Raw genomic sequence first — 24,860 nt, forward strand, 5'->3', positions numbered from 1 at the left:
ACAGTTACAATTACTTCAAGGGCCCACAAAGACAGACATACACACATAAAAACAAGGAGGACAGAGAGGAAAACAAAACTCTGAGATTTACACACACACTGATCATTCCCGCCATAAATCTCAGTTAAATTAGGGAAGGCACAAATCTTAACAGACAGACCACGTGGTTCCATAGAAGACAGAGAAAGAGACAAACAAACAAACAAACAAAACAAAAACCCAAACATTCCTATTTATATATTTCCCTTTTCTTTTAAGTACCTTTATTTAGCCAAATTTGTTTCCTATTCTCATCTTTATTACACAATTTCCTCAATTTCTTTTTCCGCATACCAGGTAAAACTGGCAGCCTCCGGGCACTCAGGCCCCAGCAGGTTTTCAGGGATTTCCTCCACCCTCGAGCTACTGCTTCCCATGTTTCCCTCTCCGATGTGAGGTTTTATTTTTCACTTTGGCCTAGCCGGGTGGATCCTCCTACAATTTTCAGAAAAAAAAGTTCTGGGAAGGACTTCGACTCCCTTCTGTCGAAGTATGGGCACCTTCCTGTTAAGGGAGCTTCCAGTTTGGATCAAAAAAAGGTGATCCCAGAGGACCTACTGCCCTGCCAGTAGGTACGAGCACCTCTTCAACACTGCTTCCTGCTTCCTTTTTAGCATACCAGGCAGTACTGGCAGCCTCCGGGCATCCAGGGCCCCAAGCAGATTTCCTGCTTCCTTTTTTTTTCTCCTTTTCTCCTTTTTTACTCTCTTAATTGCTTCATTCACACTTACTTTCCTCTCGCTCGGCTTCCGTTCCCAATAAACACAAAGTTCCACGTTTGGCTTCCCCCCCTTGCTTTCTCTATCCTACCGGTCACGGCTCGGTGGAGCTAGCAGTAGGCAGAGGTGCGGCTAGAGGTTGCTCAAAGAGGTGGAATCAGACTGTTTCCTTAGGTGGAATCCCACACACACACTTCTTCCTTCCCTAACAGAAGGTCCTGTGCTCTGGCAAAACCCCCATGCTCTCCAGACTTTTGGTCTTTCTGCGGTTAGGAAATGCACAGAGGATGCAAGATCCAGCTGTGATTGGGAGCAGGGCTCTCTCATTCACACACATGCAGGCATACACATATTTCCCATGCTTTTCCATGCTTAAAATTAAAATTTAGAGGTACTCACCTTCTTTCCAAGCAGTCTTTGAGCTCAACACTCAAAACCCCTTTAAAACCTAGTTCCAAATGGCCAAGGTCCAGGAAAACTTACCCACAGACTCAATGGGTCTGCTGCTAGCAAGGAGGCTTACCTGGGCCAGGTCCATTGGTTAGGTTAGCTTGGAGTCCCATCTGGGTCGCCAATTGTTGGAAGAAATATCCATCTGGGTTCAGTTCCAAGTGGGGACAAAGACACTGGAAACATGGAGGCTGCTTGGAAAGATGGTTTAATGGTGGTCAGGATCACATGGCTTGAGTTCCTGAACAGAAAAGGGCTGAGATCCTGTGTGCTCCCTGGTTTTATGATTTTTCTGAGCTTTGACCTTTCTGGGGCACAGGAAGAGTATCCTGATTGGTTGTCAGACTCCCAGGGGGTGGGGGTCTTAGCTAGCCTTGCTGGCTGTCTCTCAAGCTTGCTTGAGCCTTGCCATGTGGTGAGTTTCAGTTGTATTGTGTTGCAAATCATGGGGGGATTGAGTGAGCTTGGTTGAAGCCTTAATTGCCCATTGACAAAGGTGGGGAGAATGAGTGAGCTTAGCTGAGGCTTTTAATGGCCCATTGACAAAGGTGGGGAGAATGAGTGAGCTTGGTTGAAGCCTTAATTGCCCATTGACAAAGGTGGGGAGAATGAGTGAGCTTAGCTGAGGCTTTTAATGGCCCATTGACAAAGGTGGGGAGAATGAGTGAGCTTGGTTGAAGCCTTAATTGCCCATTGACAAAGGTGGGGAGAATGAGTGAGCTTGGTTGAAGCCTTAATTGCCCATTGACAAAGGTGGGGGAGTCAGGAAGTTGCAGGGAGCTCCTTTGTCTTTAAAATATGTTTCTCCATTTCTCATCCAGGAAGGTATAATATTCTGCTTTTTAAAATATTTCCTAGAATATTTCATTCTTCTAGGAGGGGGGTGGGTGCTAAATTCCTACAGTTCCTTGTCTGGCCTTCAGGTGCTTTGGAAAATAAGTTGATCCCTTCCTCTCTGTGGCAGCCCCTCAGATATTGGAAGACTGATATCCTGTCTCCCCTGGTCCTTCTCTTCACTAGACTAGCCAGGCCCACTTCCTGCAACCGTTCATTGTATGTTTTCTCCTCCATCCCCTAATCCTCTTGGTTGCTCTTCTCTGCACTCTTTCTAGAGTCTCAGTGTTTTTTTTATAGTGTGGTGACCAAAACTGGATGCGGGATTCTAGGTGTGGTCTTACTTATATGCACTTCTATTATAATGTTCACACAGTCGGAAGCCAAATAGATTAAATTCACAGATGGCAGTATTAAAAGGCCATCGGTCGTTAAAAGTTCCCATTTCCATTTTGAATAAAATAGAGAGACATGATTGTCCTACTCTACCTCAATAATTCCTTGCTGGAAAACATGGGAATTAAAAACCCCACATACCTTGTGAAAATACGCCATGTATCCACGAGCAGGCTTCATATCAGGGGGAAAAAAATACTTGTAAGGAATTTGCAACGCGTCTAGAAGCTGCTTTTCTCTGCCCTCCCCGCCCTTTTTTCCTTTTCTGCTGTGTCCTTAAGTCTGGTGATTAGCATCTAATCGGGCAGATCAACATTTTGGGAAGTTGGGCAGAGATGCCCTTTGGGAATCTCCCTCCCGAAATGGGTCAAAATCCTATTGACTTTAGCTTTTGGCTTGTTTGGGTAGAAGGGGATTAGAAGGATAAAATGCAGAGTTAATGTGCTTGGAAGAGTGACGTGACAGAAAGAAAGAAAAAGGAAGAGAACAGAAGGAAGGAAATAAGAAAGAAGGAAGGAAGGAAATAAGAAAGAAGGAAGGGAGAAAGAGAAATAAAGAAAGAGAAAGTAGGAAGGAAGGAAGAAGGAAAGGAGAGAGAAAAAGGAAGGAAGTAAGGAAGAAGGAAGAAGGAAGGGAGAAAGAGAAAGTAGGAAGGAAGGAAGTAAGGAAGAAGGAAGGAAATAAGAAAGAAGGAAGGAAGTAAGGAAGAAGGAAGGAAGTAAGGAAGAAGGAAGGAAGGAAGGAAGGAAATAAGAAAGAAGGAAGGAAGAAGGAAAGAAAGAGAAAGTAGGAAGGAAGGAAATAAGAAAGAAGGAAGGGAGAAAGAGAAATAAAGAAAGAGAAAGGAAGGAAGAGAGAGAGAGAGAAAGAAAGAGAAAGTAGGAAGGAAGGAAGGAAGTAAGGAAGAAGGAAAGAAAGAAAAAGGAAGAGAACAGAAGGAAGGAAAAAGAAAGAAAGAGAAAGAAGGAAAGAAAAGAAATAAAAGGAAGGAAGTAAGGAAGAAGGAAGGGAGAAAGAGAAATAAAGAAAGAGAAAGGAAGGAAAGAAAGAAAAGAAATAAAAGGAAGAAAGAAAAAGGAAGGAAGGAAAAAGAAAGAAAGAAAGAGAAAGAAGGAAGGAAGGAAGGAAGAAGGAAGGAAATAAGAAAGAAGGAAAGAAAAGAAATAAAAGGAAGGAAGAAGGAAGGAAGAAGGAAAGAAAGAGAAATAAAGAAAGAGAAATAAAGAAAGAGAAATAAAGAAAGAGAGAAAGAAAGAAAAAGGAAGAGAACAGAAGGAAGGAAGTAAGGAAGAAGGAAGGAAGTAAGGAAGAAGGAAGGAAGGAAGGAAAGAAAGAAAAAGGAAGAGAACAGAAGGATTAGGAGACCCCATCTGCATCGTGGATGTATAGATACAGTTTTAGCAGAGTTGGAAGGGACCTTGTAGGTCATCTAGTCCAACCCCCCAGCCCAAGCAGGAGACCCTACACCATTTCTGACAGATGGCAGTCCAGTCTCTTCTTGAAAGCCTCCAGTGATGAAGCTCCCACAACTTCTGAAGACAACTTCTGTTCCATGGATTGATGGTTCTCGGTGTCAGAAAATTCCTCCTTATTTCTAGGTTGAATCTCTCCTTGATCGGCTGCCATCCATTGTTCCTTGTCTGGCCTTCAGGTACTTTGGAAAATAAGTTGATCCCCTCCTTTCTGTGGCAGCCCCTCAGATATTGGAAGACTGATATCCTGTCTCCCCTGGTCCTTCTCTTCTCTTCACTAGACTAGCCAGGCCCACTTCCTGTAACCGTTCATTGTATGTTTTCTCCTCCATCCCCTAATCCTCTTGGTTGCTCTTCTCTGCACTCTTTCTAGAGTCTCAGTGTTTTTTTTATAGTGTGGTGACCAAAACTGGATGTGGGATTCTAGGTGTGGTCTTACTTATATGCACTTCTATTATAATGTTCACACAGTCGGAAGCCAAATAGATTAAATTCACAGATGGCAGTATTAAAAGGCCATCGGTCGTTAAAAGTTCCCATTTCCATTTTGAATAAAATAGAGAGACATGATTGTCCTACTCTACCTCAATAATTCCTTGCTGGAAAACATGGGAATTAAAAACCCCACATACCTTGTGAAAATACGCCATGTATCCACGAGCAGGCTTCATATCAGGGGGAAAAAAATACTTGTAAGGAATTTGCAACGCGTCTAGAAGCTGCTTTTCTCTGCCCTCCCCGCCCTTTTTTCCTTTTCTGCTGTGTCCTTAAGTCTGGTGATTAGCATCTAATCGGGCAGATCAACATTTTGGGAAGTTGGGCAGAGATGCCCTTTGGGAATCTCCCTCCCGAAATGGGTCAAAATCCTATTGACTTTACCTTTTGGCTTGTTTGGGTACAAGGGGATTAGAAGGATAAAATGCAGAGTTAATGTGCTTGGAAGAGTGACGTGACAGAAAGAAAGAAAGAAAGAGAGAAAGAAAGAAAGAGAAAGAGAAAAGAAGGAAGGGAGAAAGAGAAATAAAGAAAGAGAAAGGAAGGAAGTAAGGAAGAAGGAAAGGAGAGAGAAAAAAGGAAGCAAAGAAAAAGAAATAAAAGGAAGGAAGGAAAAAAGAAAGAAAAAAAGGAAGGAAGGAAGGAAGGAAGGAAAGAGAGAGAGAAAGAAGGAAGGAAGGAAGGAAGGAGAGAGAGAAAGAAGGAAGAAAGAAAAGAAAGAAAGAGAAAGAAAGAAAGAAAGAAGAAAGAAGGAAGGAAGGAAAGAAGGAAAAAAAGAAAAAAAGGAAGAGAACAGAAGGAAGGAAGAAGGAAGGAAATAAGAAAGAAGGAAGGAAGGAAGAAGGAAAGGAAAGGAAAGGAAGGAAAGAAGGAAGGAAAGAAAGAGAAAGTAGGAAGGAAGGAGGAAGGGAGAGAAAGAAAAAAGGAAGAGAAAGGAAGGAGGAAGGAAGGAGAGAGAGAGAGAGAAAGAAGGAAGGAAGGAGAAAAGAAATCCCCCCGCAGACAGAAACTGGTGACCAAGGGATGGGAATGTCCGGAAAAAGACTTTGGCTGATAATTAAAAGACATTTTCCTGTGGCTCAGAGCTTCCTTCTTAGTGAAACAGTCACCAGATTGGTATTTGTGGCGATACCACTGAGCCTCTTAAGACGGATGGATGGTCCTGCTCCCCACCACATTCCTCTCATCCCCTTTTCCAAGCTTTCCAAGTCAGCTGGCCGTCCCCCACACCTTGTGGCAATGAATTCCACAGGTGAAGCGGAGGCTCCTTGGGGTTCTCTTTTTGAACGCAACCTCCTTGGAGGAGCTCTCTTCTAACTCTAGGCCATTTTTTTTTACGTAAAGGGAGAGGAAACAGATGAGTGCGGTGGAAAAGGTGGGATGGGGTGAGACTGAGTTGGGACAGGTTGCGGAAAAAAGTTTAAGGACTGGGTAAAAATAAACTATAGCGCCACCTCCTGGCTGACTTACAGACTTATTAAGACTTATACCACACTGCACGTTTTTATGGTCGCATTTGCATTTGTAGAGCGCTTTCTGCTTCTTTAAAGATCTCCAAAGCGGATTTCTGCATAACATAACATAAGAACAGAGTTGGAAGGGACCTTGGAGGCCTTCTAGTCCAACCCCCTGCCCAGGCAGGAAACCCTACACCATTTCAGACAAATGGTTATCCAACATTTTCTTAAAGATTTAAGTAGATTTACTTAAATCTGCTTGAGATCTTTTCTTACAGAGTAGGATACTGCTATTCTCAGGTTGCAGATGCTCATTTGAGGTAGAATGTCTGCTTATGGTTTCAAGACAAAAAACCCAGATACAAGCCAGAGGGGAAATTAATTATTTATTTTATTTTATTTGTTTTGTCAAACAAAAACGAGAACAAGGATCAGAGAATAAAAATAACAATGATAGAGCCGATGGGCACGTTAGCGCCCTTATGTATGTGCGCCCCCTCTGCTCACCGCTTGAGTACCGTGTTTCCCCGAAAATAAGACCCTGTCTTCTATTTTTTTGAACCCCGAAATAAGCGTTGGGCCTTATTTTCGGGGAGGTCTTATTATTTTGGGGCGGGTAGAGCAAGATGGGGCGTGTCTTGCCATCTTACCTGATTTCCAGCTCTGCCGTTTAAATATTTTCAGAGAGGGCTTATTTTCGGGGGGGGGCTTAGTTTAGCTCATGCGCTCAAAAGCCCGATTGGGCTTATTGTCAGGGGATGACTTATTTTAGGGGAAACAGGGTATGAAGTAAGGTCCATGGAAGTCCATTTGTGACTGAAACGAAATATTAGTTGTAGGGCTTTCCAGACTTTGACAACTCTATTACAGAAATCATTTATTTTTTTTACAATCAAGTTTGCCATCACTCTGCTAAACAAATAATTCCCTCAATACTGTCAAACTATTTACTAAATCTGCACTACTATTAATCTTCGCATCGTTCCCATCACCCATCTCTTTCCACTTATGACTGTAGGACTGTAACTTTGTTGCTGACAATCCTTATGATTTATATTGATATTGATTGTTCCTGATTGCTTATTTGTACCCTATGCTTATCATTAAGTGTTGTGGCATAGGACCGGGATATCTTTGGGACCGCCTTCTGTTACCACATGCCTCCCACCGGCCGGTACGCTCCCATAGAGAGGGCCTCCTCAGGGTGCCGTCAGCCAAACAGTGTAGGCTGGCGACCCCCAGGGGGAGAGCCTTTTCTGTGGGGGCACCTACCCTCTGGAATGAGCTTCCCCCAGGACTTCGACAACTTCCTGACCTCCGGACCTTTCGCCGCGAGCTTAAAACATATCTATTCTTCCGAGCAGGACTGGCTTAATAGGGTTTTTAAACATGGATTTTATTGGGGTTTATTTTATATTTTGTATTGTATTTTAAATTTAGGCTTTTGGAATAAGTTTTTTAAATAGTGTTTTTATTGAAATGTATTGTATTATTTTATCTGCCTGTTCACCGCCCTGAGTCCTTCGGGAGAAGGGCGGTATAAAAATTAAATTATTATTTTTATTATTATTATTATTGTATCATTAAGTGTTAAATTGTACCCTATGACCATCATTTGTGTTGTAAATGTTGTACCTTGATGAAGGTATCTTTTCTTTTTATGTACACTAAGAGCATATACACCAAGACAAATTCCTTGTATGTCCAATCACACTTGGCCAATAAAATTCAATTCAATTCAATTCAATTCTATTCTATTCTATTCTATTCTATTCTATTCTATTCTATTCTATTCTATTCTATTCTATTCCATTCTGTATTTTCTATTCTATTCTATTCTATTCTATTCTATTCTATTCTATTCTATTCTATTCTATTCTATTCTATTCTAGAATGGTTGAGTTTAAAGCGGTTGTTCGCGCGGGTATTATTGTGATTAAAACTGAAAAAGTCATTTACAGGTAAAACATTAGTAAGTAGAATTTTGTATGCAATACCTAGTGGTGAAATGTAAGATTTGTTACTACTGGTTCTGTGGGTGTGGATAATGGGGGAGTAATGTGACTGGGTGGCATGGCCAACTTTTTTTTTTAACTTTTAAAAGCATTTTTTCTACAACCTGTTCGGCCGAAGAGGTTGTTAAAAAAATGCTTTTAAAAGGCTCTGACGATCCCAGCTGAGCCGCGCGATCATCAGAGGCTTTTTTTTTTACTTTTAAAAGCATTTTTTTCTGCGGAAGAAAAAATGCTTTCAAAAGTAAAAATAAAAAAAAAACCTCTAACGTGGAGACTCCTGGAAGGGGCGGGGTGAGGCAGGCGGGGCCAGCCAGTCCTTGAAACTACAGGTTTGGCGAACCAGATTAAAATTAGCATCCGGTTCGCCCGAACTAGTCCGAACCGGCAAAATCCCACTCCTGGGTTGATCTCTTTCTGTACTAAACCCCCAACTAACCAGCTTTGCTTGAGATACATGCCTCAAATAACCATCTTTTGTCAGAGCAGGTTGCTATCATGGATGGGTGCAATAATCCCCTTAGCCTGATGGGAAAAGTAGATTTGATTTTTCCAGACACAATATAATCGAGGAATTATATACTCGCACAAACCCCGCCGCGCTCAAACCGGGTGGATTTTGCACGGCCAAAATAAAAGGACGGTGAACCGGTGGATCAGGACTGATCGGGTTTTTTTCTTCACTGAAGAAGCCCCCCTCCTCAATTTTAAGACCCTTCCCCAGTTTCTCTCTCTACTTTTGTAGCAGGGACCCCCCCCCAAATGTCCAGAAAATAGGAAATCTGTGTGAAAAAAAGAGACATGGAGCTTGCTGGCCCCTGGGCATCCAGCCAAAAGGCTAAAAGCATTGAGAGCAGCAGGAAGTAAGAGCCAAAATGCCCAGATACTGTATATTTCTTTTTTTACTTCACTCCTGTCAGGAGAAAATGCACTCTTTTTTTAATTATTTCTCTTTTGGCTTGCTCTCCTCTGCAGTGCTTTTCAATTAAATTAATTGCCCTGATGGATTTCCTCGCCCCCACCCCCTACCTCCACCCTCTTTATTAAATTAAGAATTCTTCGCCAGTCTCGTTCCCAGAGATGGCTTCATTTGTGAAATGGCTTTAATTTTTTTAATGGGAGAAAGGGAAAAAAAACAAACACACAGCAGCCGTCCCACCAGTTTGCACTGGATCCAGCTAATATTAGAATGCTCGGAGAAATCAATCTTTTGCAAGGTTGGGTTTGCAAGGCCGTATTTCATTCTGGGCGATTCCCAATTGTAATAAATATAAAAAGAAGCGGCAAGTACGTTCTCTTACACTCTGGGGAGAAATAGGATTCAAAACAGATATCGTGGAACTGGGGGGGGGGGAAGGCATAGAAAAATTTGCTTCCCCCCATTAAGACAAAGAACTATGAAACTTTGGTCGCCACGATGTTAAAAAAAAAAGATGTGGAGACTCTAGAAAGAGTGCAGAGAAGAGCAACAAAGAGGATTAGGGGACGGGAGGGTAAAACATATGAAGAACGGTTGCTGGAATTGGGTTTTGTCTCGTTTAATGAACAGAAGGATTAGGGCAGTGGTTGGTTTCAAAAGTTTTTACTACCGGTTCATTGGGTGTGGCTTGGTGGGCGTGGCAGGAGAAGGATACTGTACAATCTCCATTCCCTCCTCATTCCTGGGGGAAGGATACTGCAAAGTCCCCATTCCCTCCCCACTCCAGGGAAAGGATACTGCACAATCTCCATTCCCTCCCCACTCCAGGGGAAGGATACTGCAAAGTCCCCATTCCCTCCCGACTCCAGGGAGAAGAATACTGCAAAATCTCCATTCCCTCCTCACTCCAGGGGAAGAATACTGCAAAATCTCCATTCCCTCCTCACTCCAGGGAAAGGATACTGCAAAATCCCCATTCCCTCCTCACCCCAGGGGAAGGATACTGCAAAGTCCCCATTCCCTTCCCACTCCAGGGAAAGAATACTGCAAAATCTCCATTCCCTCCTCACCCCAGGGGAAGGATACTGCAAAATCTCCATTCCCACCCCACTCCAGAGGAAAAGGTACTGCAAAATCCCCATTCTCTCCCCACTCCTGGGAGAAGGATACCTCAAAATCTCCATTCCCACTCCCCTCTGGGGCCAGCCAGAGGTGGTATTCGCCGGTTCTCCAAACTACTCAAAATTTCCGCTACCGGTTCTCCAGAACCTGCTGTTTGTTCACCCCTGTTTGTCACCCTACAACTTGAGCGATGTGTAAACGAGTCCTTTTTTTAAAAAAAAAAGGCATCGGGTGGGCTTTTCAATGCAGAATAGATAGGTGCAGAATAGATCACAGAATAGGTTGCTGTTGGCTGGAAGAAAAGAAAGTAAAAGAGGAGGAACAAGGAGGAGAGGGGGGAGGAAAAAAAAAACAGAACTGGAGAGGAAAAAGGACTAGAGAATAGATTTAATGCAGGAATCAAAACCACCACCTAAGCAAATGAAGAGCAAATTGATGATGTAATTTAAACCACTGGCGCTCAGAGAGACCTGTGGCAATAAGGGATTGTCAAACGGGATGCATGAAATCTTAAGGCAAATGGGGAGGGGGGGAGTTCAATCCCCCCCTCCTCCCCATCCTCACAATTCCAGGAAGTGGTCTTTTAATATTAATTACATTGGCATGGAAGCAAAGAGAGGTTTTTGGGTTTTTTTGCAGACAAAGCACTCTGCTAATTAAGACCCTATTAGCACATGTTTGAGATGCTGCCTTGCATTAAGGTCTCTGCACTGGGCAGTTCTCAACAGAAGTGGAGGGTTCAAAGGAGCCTTTTGCAAATCAAGAAGAGGCTAAGGAAGGCAGAGGAGGGGTGGGGAGGGGAAAAGCCACAAGTATCAGGCAATTGTAACCTGCCTCTCTCTCTTTCTGTTTTTTTAAAAGGCATACTTAGAGCAATGTGCTCCTTGTGGGCCATCTCAAAAGAAGAGGGGATATAAGGAAAACCTATATAGGAATAGCAACAGCACTTAGACTTATATACCGCTTCACGGGGCTTTGCAGCCCTCTCTAAGTGGTTTACAGAGTCAGACTCTTGCCCCCCAACAATCTGGGACCTCATTTTACCCACCTCCGAAGGCTGAGTCATCCTTAATATAACAAGAGTTGGAAGGGACCTTGGAGGCCTTCTAGTCCAACCCCTTGCCCAGGCAGGAAACCCTACACCATCTCAGTCAGATGGTTATCCAACATTTTCTTAAAAATTTCCAGTGTTGGAGCATTCACAACTTCTGCAGGCAAGTCGTTCCACTTATTAATTGTTCTAACGGTCAGGAAATTTCTCCTTAGTTCTAAAGTTGCTTCTCTCCTTGATGAGTTTCCACCCATTGCTTCTTGTTCTACCTTCAGGTGCTTTGGAGAATAGCTTGACTCCCTCTTCTTTGTGGCAACCCCTGAGATATTGGAAGACTGCTATCATGTCTCCCCTAGTCCTTCTTTTCATTAAACTAGGCATACCGAGTTCCTGCAACCGTTCTTCGTATGTTTTAACCTCCAGTCCCCTAATCATCTTTGTTGCTCTTCTCTGCACTCTTTCTAGAGTCTCAACATCTTTTTTGGGACGAACTGCTGGCAGTGGGCAGAATTAGCCTGCAATACTGCATTCTAACCATGGGAGGGAGGGAGGGAGGGAGGGAGGGAGGAAGAAAGGAAGGAAGGAAGGAAGGAAGGAAGGAAGGAAGGAAGGAAGGAAGGAAGGAAGGAAGGAAGGAAGGAAGGTAGCAATAGCACTTAGAGTTATACACAGCTTCACAGATGGCTGGATAGAAGAAGCAGAAATAAGGAACTTAATAAGTAATTACTATGTAAACGAATTGACCCAGAGAGTACACTGTTCATCAAGCACAAAGTGCATATAAAGAGAAAACAAATAAAAAATATATATTCAAAAGAAGAATAGGAAGAAGAAAAAGAAGAAGAAGAAAGAGGGTGAGGATTGGATGGGAGGGGAAAAAGCATTTTCTCGTTTTTTTGAGGCAAGAGGACTAAATTACCTCTCAGCAAGAAGGCCAAGGGAGCGGAGAGGCTATCTGCAAAACAACCTGTGATTAATTTTGACAGTTAAGTGACAGGGCATTTAACTGTGACACCTTTTCTCCCTAGCGATGGGAATCAGGAACCTTTTTTTTTTTTCCATTCGGAGAGGGAGTGTGCCTGGCTCAAGGGGATGGAAAATATTTCTTCGACGAGTCTCAGCAAAAAATAAAAAGGCTCTTGTGTAGCCACCAGAAAAAAAAATGTTGTTAGTTGCGAAGTCATGTCCGACCCATCATGACCCTATGGACCATGTTCCTCCAGGTCTTCCTGTCCTCTACCATCCCCTGGAGTCCATTTAAGCTCACGCCGACTGCTTCAGTGACTCCATCCATCCACCTCCTTCTCTGCCATCCCCTTCTTCTTTTGCCCTCCATCCTTCCCGGCATTCGGCTCTTCTCCAGGGTGTCCTTCCTTCTCATTAGGTGGCCAAAGGATTTGAGTTTCCTCTTCAGGATTGGCCTTCGAAAGAGCAGTCAGGGTTGATCGGACTGACCGGTTGGGTCATCTTGCAGTCCAAGGGACTCGCAGGAGTCTTCTCCAGCACCAGAGTTCAAAGACCCTCAATTCTTTGGTGCTCAGCCTTCCTTACGGTCCAACTTTCACATCCATTCATTGCAACTGGGAAAACCATAGCCTTGACTATACGCACTTTTGTTGGCAGGGTGATGTCTCTGCTTTTTAGTATGCTGTCTAGATTTGCCATGGCTTTCCTCCCCAGGAGCAAGCGTCTTTTAATTTCTTGGCCGCAGTCCCCATCTGCGGTGATCTTGGAGCCCAGGAAAATAAAATCTGTTACTCCCTCCATTTCTTCCCCATCTATTTGTCAGGAATTGAGAGGGCTGGACGCCATGATCTTAGTTTTCCTAACGTTGAGTTTCCAGCCAACTTTTGCACTCTCCTCCTTCACCCACATCAAGAGGCTCTTCAGTTCCTCTTCGCTTTCTGCCATTAGAGGGGTATCATCTGCATAGCTGAGGTTGTTGATATCTCTCCCTGCAATCTTAATTCCTACTACTGGAATTACTACTGGATTGGGTTCTTAATTCCTACGGGATTCTACTACTGAAGCTGTGGGAGGAGCCAAGCCGAAGAGTGAGAGTCTTCAGCTAATTGCTCAAAAGCTTCAAGAGGCCAGTGATGGCAAATAAATTTTTGACATGGAATGTTAATAGTTTGAATTCAGCACAGAAAAGAAGAAAAATATTCCATTATTTGAAACAATTTAAAAAAGATGTGATATGTTTGCAAGAGACACATATAAAATTATCTTAATTCCAAGTTGCGATTCATCCAGCCCTGCCTTTCTCAGGATGTGCTCTGCATATAAATTAAATAGGCAGGGCGACAGTATACACTGCCTTGCCGGACTCCTTTCCCAATTTTGAATCAATCTGTGGTTCCGTGTCCAGTTCTCACTGTCGCTTCTTGACCCGCATGTATCATTTCTCAAGAGACAAATAAGACGGTTGTCACTTTGAGAACTCGCCACAATTTGTTGTGATCCACACCATCAGAGGCTTCAGCGCTAGTCAATGAAGCAGAAAAATTGTAGCAAACACCAGGAACCTTGCAAATCAATGCAGCTTGAGATTGAATTGCCTCTGTGATTAAGCTAATGAATCCACCCACGACATGCTGCTAAGTGCAGGCGGGAGCCATTAATGTTTTCCGAGCACTTAGCTTTCGAGAAAGACTCTGCTTAAACTCCTGGTTGCTACCGGGAGTCAAGCCGGATGGAGGGGAATTTGCTGCGAGGAAGAGATGGAGAATCGCGGGCTGGGGTATAATACGTGTTTCCCTGCTGGTGCAAAAGCTTGCAAAAGTGAAGAAAGGCCTATAGAAAAGGACACAGCGGTACCAACGGTGGTCAAGAGATCCTAGAAACGAGAGGAGGAGGCGGGAAGATGCTGCCTTTAATATTTTTTAGCAATTAAAAAGTCCCCCAGTTTTGTTTTGTGAGACTCAATTACAGTTTCTTTTTTCCGTCCCTTTTTTTAAGGGCACGGTTTTGCTTTGGGGTAGTTTTGGAGCCCTGAAACACCTACATGTTACAGAAGACAGAGTAACAGCATCTGAAGGGACCCTTGGAGGTCTTCTAGTCCAACCCGCTGCTTCAGGAAGGAGACCATATACCCACGATGGCGCACGTGGAGCCGTATCGGTGGGCACGCGAGTGTTGCCCTAGTGTTGCACCAGCTAATTTTTGGGCCTTCTAGGCCCACCGGAAGTCGGGAAACAAGCTGTTCCCAGCCGCCGGAGGGCTTCCAAGGAGGGTTGGGAAGGCTGTTTTCGCCCTCCCCAGGCTCCTAGAAAGGCTCTGGAACCTGGGGAGAGCAAAAAACAGGCCTTCCGCTTCCGGTCCCACCACTGCGCTATACCATTCTGGACAAACGGTTGTCCAATCTCTTCTTAAACATAGCTCGCCTTCAGAAGTTGTGGGGACTTCATCACTGGAAGCTTTCAAGAAGAGACTGGACTGCCACATGTCAGAAATGGCGTAGGTAGGGTCTCCTGCTTGGATGGATGGGTGGGGGGCTGGGGGGGTTGGATTAGATGACCTACAAGGTCCCTTCCAGCTCTGTTAATCTGTTAATATCTCCTTCCCCCTTTTTTCTAAACCTGGGAATCTCCCTCTAACATCCTAGTTTAAAAGTTTCCTCAACTTGCAAGCTTTACGACCGGTGGACTTCAACAACTCCCAGAATCCCCCTAGCCAGCAAGGATTAGGAGGAAGCGCAAAGAGGGGGAGCTTTCTGAACCCCCCAACGTAGCCTCATGAAGCACTCATGGAAAGTTAGGATTTGCTTTGCCTACCTCCTGCCAGAGGAGGGCAATAGCGTATAATGAAAGTGAGAAAGTAGAAGAAAAGTCATCTACTAGACCGCCAACTCAAAAGTTTCACCAACTTTCTGCAGAAAGTTTTAAGCCCGTGTTCTATCTATCGCTCATTGCCTTCAGCCCCAAAGCAAACCCCTTCAAATATCGGGGTCTGCAAAGAAAGGATTGGGTTCTTGAGATTCACGTGTTTGCAACATGATGCTTTGGGTCCTTTAATATTTTAAGAAGGGGAAACAGCACTACAATCACTGCATTGGCTTCAAGGGTGGGCTTCAAAAACCCTAGCAAGAGGTTCTCGGCCCGGTTGCTGGGTGGGCGTGGCCATGGTGGGCGTGGCCTAGTTGGCCTCCTGTACCACACGGGGGTGGGGGGAGCATTTTTGCCTTCCCTGGGCTCCGGAGGCTTTTTTCGAGCTTCCGGGAGGGCAAAAATGGCCTCCCCAGGCTCTGGAGGCTCGTCCGTTTCCGGCCTTCCCGAACTTCCGCCCATGCCCTGCATTTACCTTCATCCAAAACGGGCCGCGTGGGGACTCCTGGAAGGGGAGGGGTGGATTGCGCGGGACCAGCTGGGAATGGGATTTGGGAGTTCTCCGAATTGCGCAGAATCGTAGCTAGAGGTTCTCCCGAACCCCTGCAAACCCCCAGCAAGCCCAGCCCTGATTGGCTGGCATTTTGCACCCCTGGCTAGAAAAGTGGGCTAGAGTCTAGCTATTCCCCCACCCAAAGGAAAGGGAGAGGGGTGGGATGAAAAGGGAATTTAAATAATTTCTCCAGACAACTCGGGATTACATTAACTTAATGAATCAACGGAGAGAAGGAGCAGTCAGGAAGTCAGCCACATTAAATACGGATTGGCATTTGTCTGGCCGGGGAAAGAAATCTTGTCTATCATATTAGGTCCGATTTCATTAACGCCAACCCATCAATCAGGCGCCTTCAATGTGGCCTCTTGAGTTCTCCCAGGGCTCAGACCCTGTTGCCATGGTGATCCTTGCCGCCACCTCCCATCAATCCAGGTGTCTCCCAAGACGGCTTCCTTCCGAACCAGCATTGTTCCATATGGAGGCCCCTCCCCAAGTATTGGAGGATTAGGTCGGCTTTTTCAACTTTGTACATGCTTTCGTCTCTCTCTGCCTTGTTTGCCAATAAACCCTTGCCTGGCTTCCTTATTAGCATTGCAAGTGTTTGTGATGATCCGTATAAGGGCAAGAAAGTGGACTCAAATCGCAAATATTTTACCCAGGCCTAGTCCCCGGGGGTGGGCTTCAAAATTTTTAGCAAGGGGTTCTCTGCCAGGTTGCTGGGTGGGTGTGGCCATGATGGGCGTGGCCTAGTCAGCCTCCTGCACCATGGCAGGGAGTGGGGGGTGTTTTTGCCCTCCCCGGGCTCCGGAGGCTTTTCTTGAGGCTGGGAGGGCGAGAACAACCTCCCCAGGCTCTGGAGGCCCTCTGGAGGCCAGAAATGGGCCTCCAGAACTTCCAGTATGCCCATTTTTCACCCTCCCCGAGTCTCCATGCATGCACTTACCTGCATCCAAAACAGGCTGCGTGGGGACTCCTGGGAGGGACGGGATGGGCAGGACAGGGCCAGACAGGAGTAGGATTTGGGGGTTCTCCGAACTGCACAGAATCTTAACTAGAGGTTCTCCCAAACCCACAGCAGCCCCACCCCTGCCTAGTCCTGATCCACTAACTTAACCCTCCCATGGGGTGCACAGCTCAAAGACTTGTGTAGGCTGGTTAGTGTCCATCAGGAACAGAAAACAGTTATTTGTCACAATGCCCGAGGAATCCAACTTGTGCTAACATCTGGCCAAGTTATAACTCTCAATTGCTGACTTTCCTGCTTCTTAGCCGGGCCTGCCAGTCCTGGTTCTTAGATTCTCTGGGTCAAAAGACTGGCTCTGGGATCGACTGGGGGAAGTCACCCCTCCTAGAACAATGAAATATTTTGGGAAATAGGCAGACTATTATATTTCCCTAAAGAAGAAACTTGCTCTGGGAAAGCAGCTCCCATCTTTCTTAAGAGCCCCAGAAAGACTGGGCCATCTTATCTACAAGACAAAAGATCTTCAGCTTCAGGATGATGGGATTAGCCCTCACTCAATATCCAAACTGGGACAAGGCCATTGAGACACATTAGGAATTGTTCAACACCCTTTCAGAACACAAGCCCCTTCATTGCATCACCCAGCAAGCTTCTACCAAGCCTGGGACTCAGACAGCCTACAAAATCAGCCGCGATCCCTACAGCAACCAATAGAATACATATTCTTGCACAGGAACAGGAAGTTCAAGTGCAAAGGCCAAGAGGGGGTATAAATACCTCTTTCTCTCAACTCCATGTGGTCAGTTGCTGTGCTTGGTGGTTTTGCTTCATCATTAAACCATCTTTCCCATCAGCCTCTATGTTTCCAGCGTCTTTCTCCCCACTTGGAACTGAACCAGACAGATCCATGATGGTGAACCTATGACACGTGTGCCACAGTTCAGCTCCACCGCACCTCCCTCTGGCCAGCTGGTTGTCAGGTCTCTGCTGCTCATGTACGGGCGGTGGAGGGCATGCGGGGGGTGGGGTGAAATGCAGGGGGCCGCACGTACATGTGCGGGGGTGGGGTGCATGCGAGGGCGCCATGCGCACATGCTCCGGGCCAGGGGTGAAATCCAGCAGGTTTTGACAGGTTCTGGAGAACCGGTAGCGGAAATTTTGAGCAGTTCAGAGAACCGGTAGCGGAAATTTTGAATAGTTCGGAGACCCAGCAAATACCAGCAAATATCTGGATGGCCCCAGAGTGGGGTGGGAATGGAGATTTTGCAAGGAGTGAGAAGGGACTGGGGATTTTGCAATATCCTTCCCCTGGTGTAGGGTGGGAATGGAGATTTCGCAGTATCCTTCCCCTGCCATGCCCATGAAGCCACGCCCACCAAGTCAGGCCACGCCCACCAAGCCAGGCCACGCCCAGAAACCAGTAGTAAAAAAAATTGGATTTCACCACTGGTCCAAGCACTCGGTCCGAAAAATATTAGCCATCTCTGAGATAGATATTTCTTCCAACACAGGCTATTCAATTTCTCGCATTGACAGACAAGGCTTCACGTCAAATGTTATCAGGGATTGGTGGAAACGAATAGGAACCTAGGAATATTCTTTGCTTGGCCAAGTATGATCGGGCGCACAGCAAGGAATTTGTCTTCGGTGCATAAGCTCTGCATACAAACAACAATGTGATAAATCATAAGGCACAATCCTAAATCAGAAGATACGAACAAGAAATCATATGATACCAATCTTATGGAGAAGGGAATAGGAAAGTTGAGAAGGAGGAGTAGCAATAAAAACTCTACTACATGGGAAAATATCCTCAGGCAATTAGACAGTGCTGTGGGAATTAGGTGTTCCGCAGAGCGATGGCATGGGGGGGAAATGTCTTTGTGTTTAGTTGTTTTGGCATGCAATGCCCTATAGTGGCGTCCTGAGGGGAGGAATTAAAACTGTTTACGTCCAGGACGGGAGAGGTCTGTAGCAAAGATGGGCTTAATAAGAACAACAACAACAACAATCATGAGTTGGAAGGGACCTTGGAGGTCTTCTAGTCCAACCCCCTGCTTAGGCAAGAAACCCTACAGCACTTCAGACAAACGGTTATCCAATCTCTTCTTTAAAACTTCCAGTGTTGGGGCATTCTCAACTTCTGGAGGCAAGTCGTTCCACGGATTAATTGTTCTCACTTAGTTCTAAGTTGCTTCTCTCCTTAGTTAGTTTCCACCCATTGTCTCTCCCTCTCTCTGTCTCTCTCTCTGCCTCTGTCTCTCTCTCTGTCTCTCTGTCTCTCTATCTCTCTCCCTCTGTCTCTCCCTCTGTCTCTCTCTCTGTCTCTATCTCTCCGTCTCTCTCTCTGTCTCTCTCTGTCTCTGTCTCTCTCTCTCTCTCTCTCTGCCTCTCTCTCTGCCTCTCTCTCTGTCTGTCTGTCTCTCTGCCCCCCCTCTGTCTCTCTGTCTCTGTCTCTCCGTCTCTCTGTCTCTCTCTCTCTCTCTGCCTCTCTCTCTCTGTCTTTCTGTCTCTCCCTCTTTCTCTTTCTCTGTCTCTCCCTCTGTCTCTCTCTCTCTCTGTGTGTGTGTCTCTCTCTCTGCCTCTCTCTCTCTCTCTCTCTGTTTCTCTCTCTCTGTCTCTGTCTCTCTCCCCCCCCTCTCTCTGTCTCTCTGTCTCTGTCTCTTTGTCTCTCTCTCTCTCTGCCTCTCTCTCTGTCTTTCTGTCTCTCCTCTTTCTCTGTCTCTCCTCTGTCTCTCTGTCTGTGTGTCTCTCTCTCTGCCTCTCTCTCTCTCTCTCTCTGTTTCTCTCTCTCTGTCTCTGTCTCTCTGCCCCCCCTCTCTCTGTCTCTCTGTCTCTGTCTCTTTGTCTCTCTCTCTGTCTGTCTCTCTCTCTCTCTCTGCCTCTCTCTCTCTCTCTCTTATGTCGGTCTCCCCACTTCTTCCTAGCACACGCCCCTCAACTCCAAAGGATTAAAAACCCTCCCCACCAAAAGCTTGCTACAGAGTTGGAAACAGTTGCTTTTCTATTATTTTGACACCCCAACCCCGCAGCCTTCTTCCCCCACCCCCACCCCCACCCCCAAGCTGGCCTAAGACAAAGTGCTCTGTTCATCCTTCCAATGCCTTTCCCCACCCCCACCCCCACCCCAATTCAGAAGCTTCTGAATGAACGGCGCTCTCAATTAAAAAAAAATTCCCATTGATGCCACCTGAATGGGACCCTGGTGGGGAATTTGCCCCTCTGAATGGATCCGGGCGTTTGGCGAAATCTGAAGGGGCCAAGAGATTTCACACAATATTTATACGTGGCTCTTTGTAGGCGATTTTCCCTCCAGTGAACCGCAGCCATTCACACATCCGCTTCCCAGGGGCCTCCTTGTTAAGTCACCTTGGTCAGCCCCGTGGGCTGCGGGCAGTGCCCCCCCACTCCGCTGCCCGTCCCCCCCCCCGCCCCCATATCTCACAAGGGACCTCTTTCCACCCATTCTGGACTAGCAGTGGATGAGAAAAGCCTCCATCCCTGCATTCTTTATTCATGCCTTAAGTGCAAAGGCCCCTCCAGTCAATCGCCTACGGCCGGGAGGAAGTAGGGGATTACACCCATCCAGCCTGTCTTCTCCTTTTACAAGGGGACTGGATTAACTATGATCCCAAGGAGAGAGAGAGAGAGAGAGAGAGAGAGAGACGTCTGGATCAAGAAGAGAAGCCTCCGCAATTTCCATCATGGGGTGAAACGTAGGCTAGCACACTCTGAGCTAGTGTACCGCTAGTAAATGGCTTTTTGAAAGTTGAAAGCTCTCTCTGTGTGAGAGAGATATACAAGAGGGGGAGGGAGGAAGGGAGAGGGGGTAGAAGAGAGAGAGAGGGAGGGAGAGGGAGGGAGAGAGGGAGAGAGAGGAGGAGGAGGAAAGATACAAGAGGGAGGGAGGGAGAGGGAGAGAGAAAGAGGAGGAGATACAAGAGGAGGAGATGGAGGAAGAGAGGAGAAAGAGAGAGGAGGAGAAAGAGAGGAGGAGGAGATACAAGAGAGATGGAGAGAGATATGAGGGGAGGGGAGGGAGGGAGGAGGAGATACAAGAGATGGAGGGAGATATGAGAGAGGGAGGGAGGGGGAGGAGGGAGGGAGAGAGGAGAAAGAGAGGACGGAGATACAAGAGAGATGGAGAGAGATATGAGAGGAGGGAGGGAGAGGGAGAGAGGAGGGAGGGAGAGAGGAGGAGGGAGGGAGAGAGAGGAGATACAAGAGGAGGGAGGAAGAGAGAAAGAGAGGGAGGGAGATACAAGAGGGAGGGAGGGAGATGGAGGGAGAGGGAGTAAGAGAGAGGGACAGATACAAGAGAGATGGAGAGAGATGAGAGAGGAGGGAGGGAGAGGAGAGAGGGAGGGAGGAGAGGGAGGGAGGAGGGAGGAGATACAAGAGAGATGGAGAGATATGAGGGGAGGGGAGGAGGGAGGAGGAGATACAAGAGAGATGGAGGGAGATATGAGAGAGGGAGGAGGGGGAGGGAGGGAGGAGAGAGGAGAAAGAGAGGACGGAGATACAAGAGAGATGGAGAGAGATATGAGAGAGGAGGGAGGGAGAGGGAGAGAGGGAGGGAGGGAGAGAGGGAGGGAGGGAGGGGAGAGATACAAGAGGGAGGGAGGGAGAGAGAAGAGAGGGAGGGAGATACAAGAGGGAGGAGAGGAGAGGGAGGGAGAGAGAGAGAGAGGACAGATACAAGAGAGATGGAGAGATGAGAGAGGAGGAGGGAGGGAGAGAGGGAGGGAGGGAGAGAGGGAGGGAGGGAGGGGAGAGATACAAGAGGGAGGGAGGGAGAGAGAAAGAGAGGGGAGATACAAGAGGGAGGGAGGGAGATGGAGGGAGAGAGGGAGTAAGAGAGAGAGGGACGGATACAAGAGAGATGGAGAAAGATATGAGACAAGGGGGAGGGAGAGGGAGGGAGGGAGTTTATGCACCAAAAACAAATTCCTTGTCTGTCCAATAACACTTGGCCAATAAAAAATTCTACTCTATTTTCTTCTAGAAAACCTAACAAAATTCGGATGCTGATGCAACTCCTACCCTCAAAACGACGCTACAGAGCAATGCACACCAGAACAACTAGACACAAGAACAGTTTTCCCCCGAAGGCCATCACTCTGCTAAACAAATAATTCCCTCAACACTGTCAAACTATTCACTAAGTCTGCACTACTATTAATCTTCTCATCGTTCCCATCACCCATCTCCTCCTACTTATGACTGTATGGCTGTAACCTTGTTGCTTGTATCCTTATGATTTATACTGATATTGATTGTTTCCTGATTGCTTATTTGTAGCCTATGACTATCATTAAGTGTTATACCTTATGATTCTTGACGAATGTATCTTTTCTTTTATGTACACCGAGAGTTTATGCACCAAAGACAAATTCCTTGTGTGTCCAATCACAGTTGGCCAATAAAAAATTCTGTTCTGTTCCGATCTGTTCTATGCTATTCTATTCTAGTTCATCTGGCCGATTCAAGAGTTGAAACTTCTGTTTGTGACTCTGTGCCAAGTTTGGCCTTGCCCTGTGTCTGGAAATTAGCTCTCTGGCTGTGTTCCACTTGAGATAGGTGGGTGTTGATAACCTCCCTCTGAAAGACTGTTTATCAAGCCTTGCGGACTGCAAATGAAAGTAATTTACAGCCGTATAAATAAAAGAGGTTTGCTGGGACTAAGTTTGTGCTGTTTACTTTCTAATCTAGGTCAGAACAGGATCTTCATCTTTCCAGTAAGGACAAAAGAGGGGAAAAAAACCCCCATGTCCCGGCTGAAGAGAGGTCAGGGCCAATATTTCTCCTCCCAAAATTGGACAGAAGGGTCCAACCCATCGCTCACAAAAAACAGAGCTTGGTGGTGCCCCTCCCCACCCCCACGATCCACACCTTCTTCAGGAATGTCCAATTGGCCAGGTCTTGACCTCTGGTTGTCACTGCAAACTCTGCCCCTTTCTCTTCTTTTTAGCAGGGACGACAGGAAAGTCTGTCCAAAGGCGGAGCCTGTGACCTCTCCTGACCCACAGACAATGGGGTGGGTCAGTGACCCCCAGTGTCTCTTTGTTATCCAGGTCATGCAACTTGGAGAAAAGATAGAGAGGCTCTCTGGGTTTGGTTTGGTTTTGTTGGTAATTTTTGAAAGGTTGTTCTCTCCCCATAAAGACAAGGCACTGTTGACAACCACAGATCAATTTTGGAGGGCTGTGCAACATCTGGAAAACACCATGGGTTGGGTTTTGAGGTGTGGGAAGAGAGAGGTAGAGTTCAGATACTCAGCACATTAGGGCAAGAGATCCCATAGGTAGGTTTCAAAGAACCCATCTGCAGTCTCTAAGGGGGTCACATCTGCTTTTGCTGTTGTTGTTAGTTGCGAAGTCCTGTCCGACCCATCTCGACCCCGTGGACAACATTCCTCCAGCCCTTCCTGTCCTCTACCATCTTTCGGAGTCCATTTAATCTCACGCCGACTGCTTCAGTGACTCCATCCAGCCACCTCGTTCTCTGCCGTCCCCTTCTTCTTCTTTTGCCCTCCATCGTTCCCAGCATTCGGCTCTTCTCCAGGGAGTCCTTCCTTCTCATCAGGTGGCCAAAGGATTTGAGTTTCCTCTCTAGGATCTGGCCTTCTAAAGAGCAGTCAGGGTTGATCTCCTCTAGGACCGACCGGTTGGATGGCCTTGCAGTCCAAGGGACTCGCAGGAGTCTTCTCCAGCACCAGAGTTCAAAGACCCTCAATTCTTTGGTGCTCAGCCTTCCTTACGGTCCAACTTTCACAGCCATCCATTGCAACTGGGAAAACCAGAGCCTTGACTAGACGCACTTTTGTTGGCAGGGTGATGTCTCTGCTTTTTAGTATGCATACATGGCATCTTGTTCCAGCTGATGACGTTTCCTAGCTGACCTTGGGTGATCTCGGAAAGCTTAAGAAGAGTTGGACGGGGTTTAGATTGGGTGGTAAATGATTACCGGAGCTGAAGGCCAGATTGGGTTGCCAACTGGATAACCCAGAGGAAACGAGAGGTTGAAGGACATCTCTGACGTTGCCAAGAAAGCCACTCAGACAAGATCGGTGAAGTCTTTTTCATCTTGGCTTTTTCTCTAGCTCCAGACTGAAGGATATATATACCAGTTCCTAGCCAGACCCTGGGATCTTAAGATCTCATTGTCTTCAAAAAGAAAGTGGAGGTTGGGGGGTGGGGAGGGGAGGGAAAGCCACTCTGGGAATTGCTCTTCCATCTCTTTGCTTCTCCCCGGGCAGCCTCATAAGTCACTCCAGCAGCTGTGTGAAGAAATCGGGCGGTTTCCCCCCACTCACTCCCCCACCCCGCTTGCCCTATCCTAAAATGCACAATAGTTTTAGGCTGTCAAAAGAAGGCCAGCTCTTGGGGGGGGGGGGCTCCCCTCTTCCTAGCTCCTCTGAGTGGGTGAAAAGATACGGGGGGGGGGTTTGGAACAAGCAGATTTTTAAAAAACAACAACAAAAAACCACACAACCACCCGTCATCATCACCAACCGTTCAGTTTTCATTATGTTCTCTACATTTCAGTATCCAGGGAAACCGACTTGGGCACGGCATTCCCGCCTTGCCCTGCTAAGACTTTTGACATGTTACAGTTTTCCTCCCCCCCCCCCCGCCCCAAGCTGCTGTTACGCGTATGCCTTCCAGATGCCTGCGAGGTGCCGTTCCCGAGGCCAAAGGTGCGCGGGAAGCTTCCCAGAATGGATGGCTTTTGAGGCCTTGTTCGGTGGCCGTCCCTTTCCTCCGTTTCCACACACACACCCCGCACTTCCTCCAAAGGGAGAGGAGGACCATGTCCTTACCCCTTGCAAAACACAAAACTCGGCCTTCAGATCGGAATGACCAGAGGAAGAAAAGCAAGTGTTCTGTCTCCTTCCCCACTTCAGACCCACGAGCTGGCCTTCAGCCAGTGGATTCACGGCTCTTATCAGTCCTGGCAGAGAAATCGCAGCTGCCTGCCAAAGTTCAAACAAATGACTCATGTAGCAAGACTTTCAGCTCTTTTTGAAACGGTTCAGCTAAACTTTTGCTTCCCGTGGAGTGAGAGCAGTCCCAAAGCTCCTTATATATCCTGTGGGGTGGGGCAGGAGCCTTCCTTTTGATGATGCCGCCTCTCTAATCTTCTGAAGCGCGGATCAAGCCAAGCTTGATTATTATTATCAGCTGGGTCTGAAGGCGTAGCCTGGGGAAGGGAGGAATCAGGGGATGACAGCCTCATTACATCCTCCGACTGGTCTGGTTCTGGCTCCTGGAGCCAGGCCAAAGGAATCGGTGCTCTCAAAGTAAGCCTTACTGGCCCTTCCCCCTCACTCTCGGAGTCACTTTCGGGCATGGGGCCAGGTTCGGGGGCTGGAGTCACAACAGCAAGCTTATGCCAGATCGGATGTGTTTCGGGCGTGAAGAACGTTAGCACGCAGCCCTGTCCTAGAAGAATGAAATATTTTGAGAAGTATTAAAAAGGCAGAACATTGAATTTCCCCTAAAGGAGAAATTGAAGTCTTAACGGAGACAGAAGCTTAGAGCCTCA

The 24,860-nt window shown here is 46.7% G+C and overlaps 1 long non-coding RNA gene across 2 annotated transcripts in view; it reads left to right on the forward strand.

The window, feature by feature from the left end:
- The window catches only part of LOC131186920 (uncharacterized), a 37,067-nt gene extending 15,372 nt beyond the window's left edge, over positions 1 to 21,695 (forward strand). Inside the window, exon 4 of one of the 2 annotated variants that reach the window (XR_009152450.1) lies at positions 21,319 to 21,695. This is a non-coding gene — a long non-coding RNA (uncharacterized LOC131186920). Of the gene's footprint in view, positions 1 to 6,970; positions 7,629 to 21,318 lie in introns of those variants that run through there. The other variant, XR_009152448.1, reaches the window with a different exon arrangement.
- Positions 21,696 to 24,860: the final 3,165 nt, after the last annotated feature.

Source organism: Ahaetulla prasina, chromosome 18 (assembly GCF_028640845.1).
Source record: "Ahaetulla prasina isolate Xishuangbanna chromosome 18, ASM2864084v1, whole genome shotgun sequence".
In the NCBI taxonomy this organism is placed as follows: Eukaryota; Metazoa; Chordata; class Lepidosauria; order Squamata; family Colubridae; genus Ahaetulla; species Ahaetulla prasina.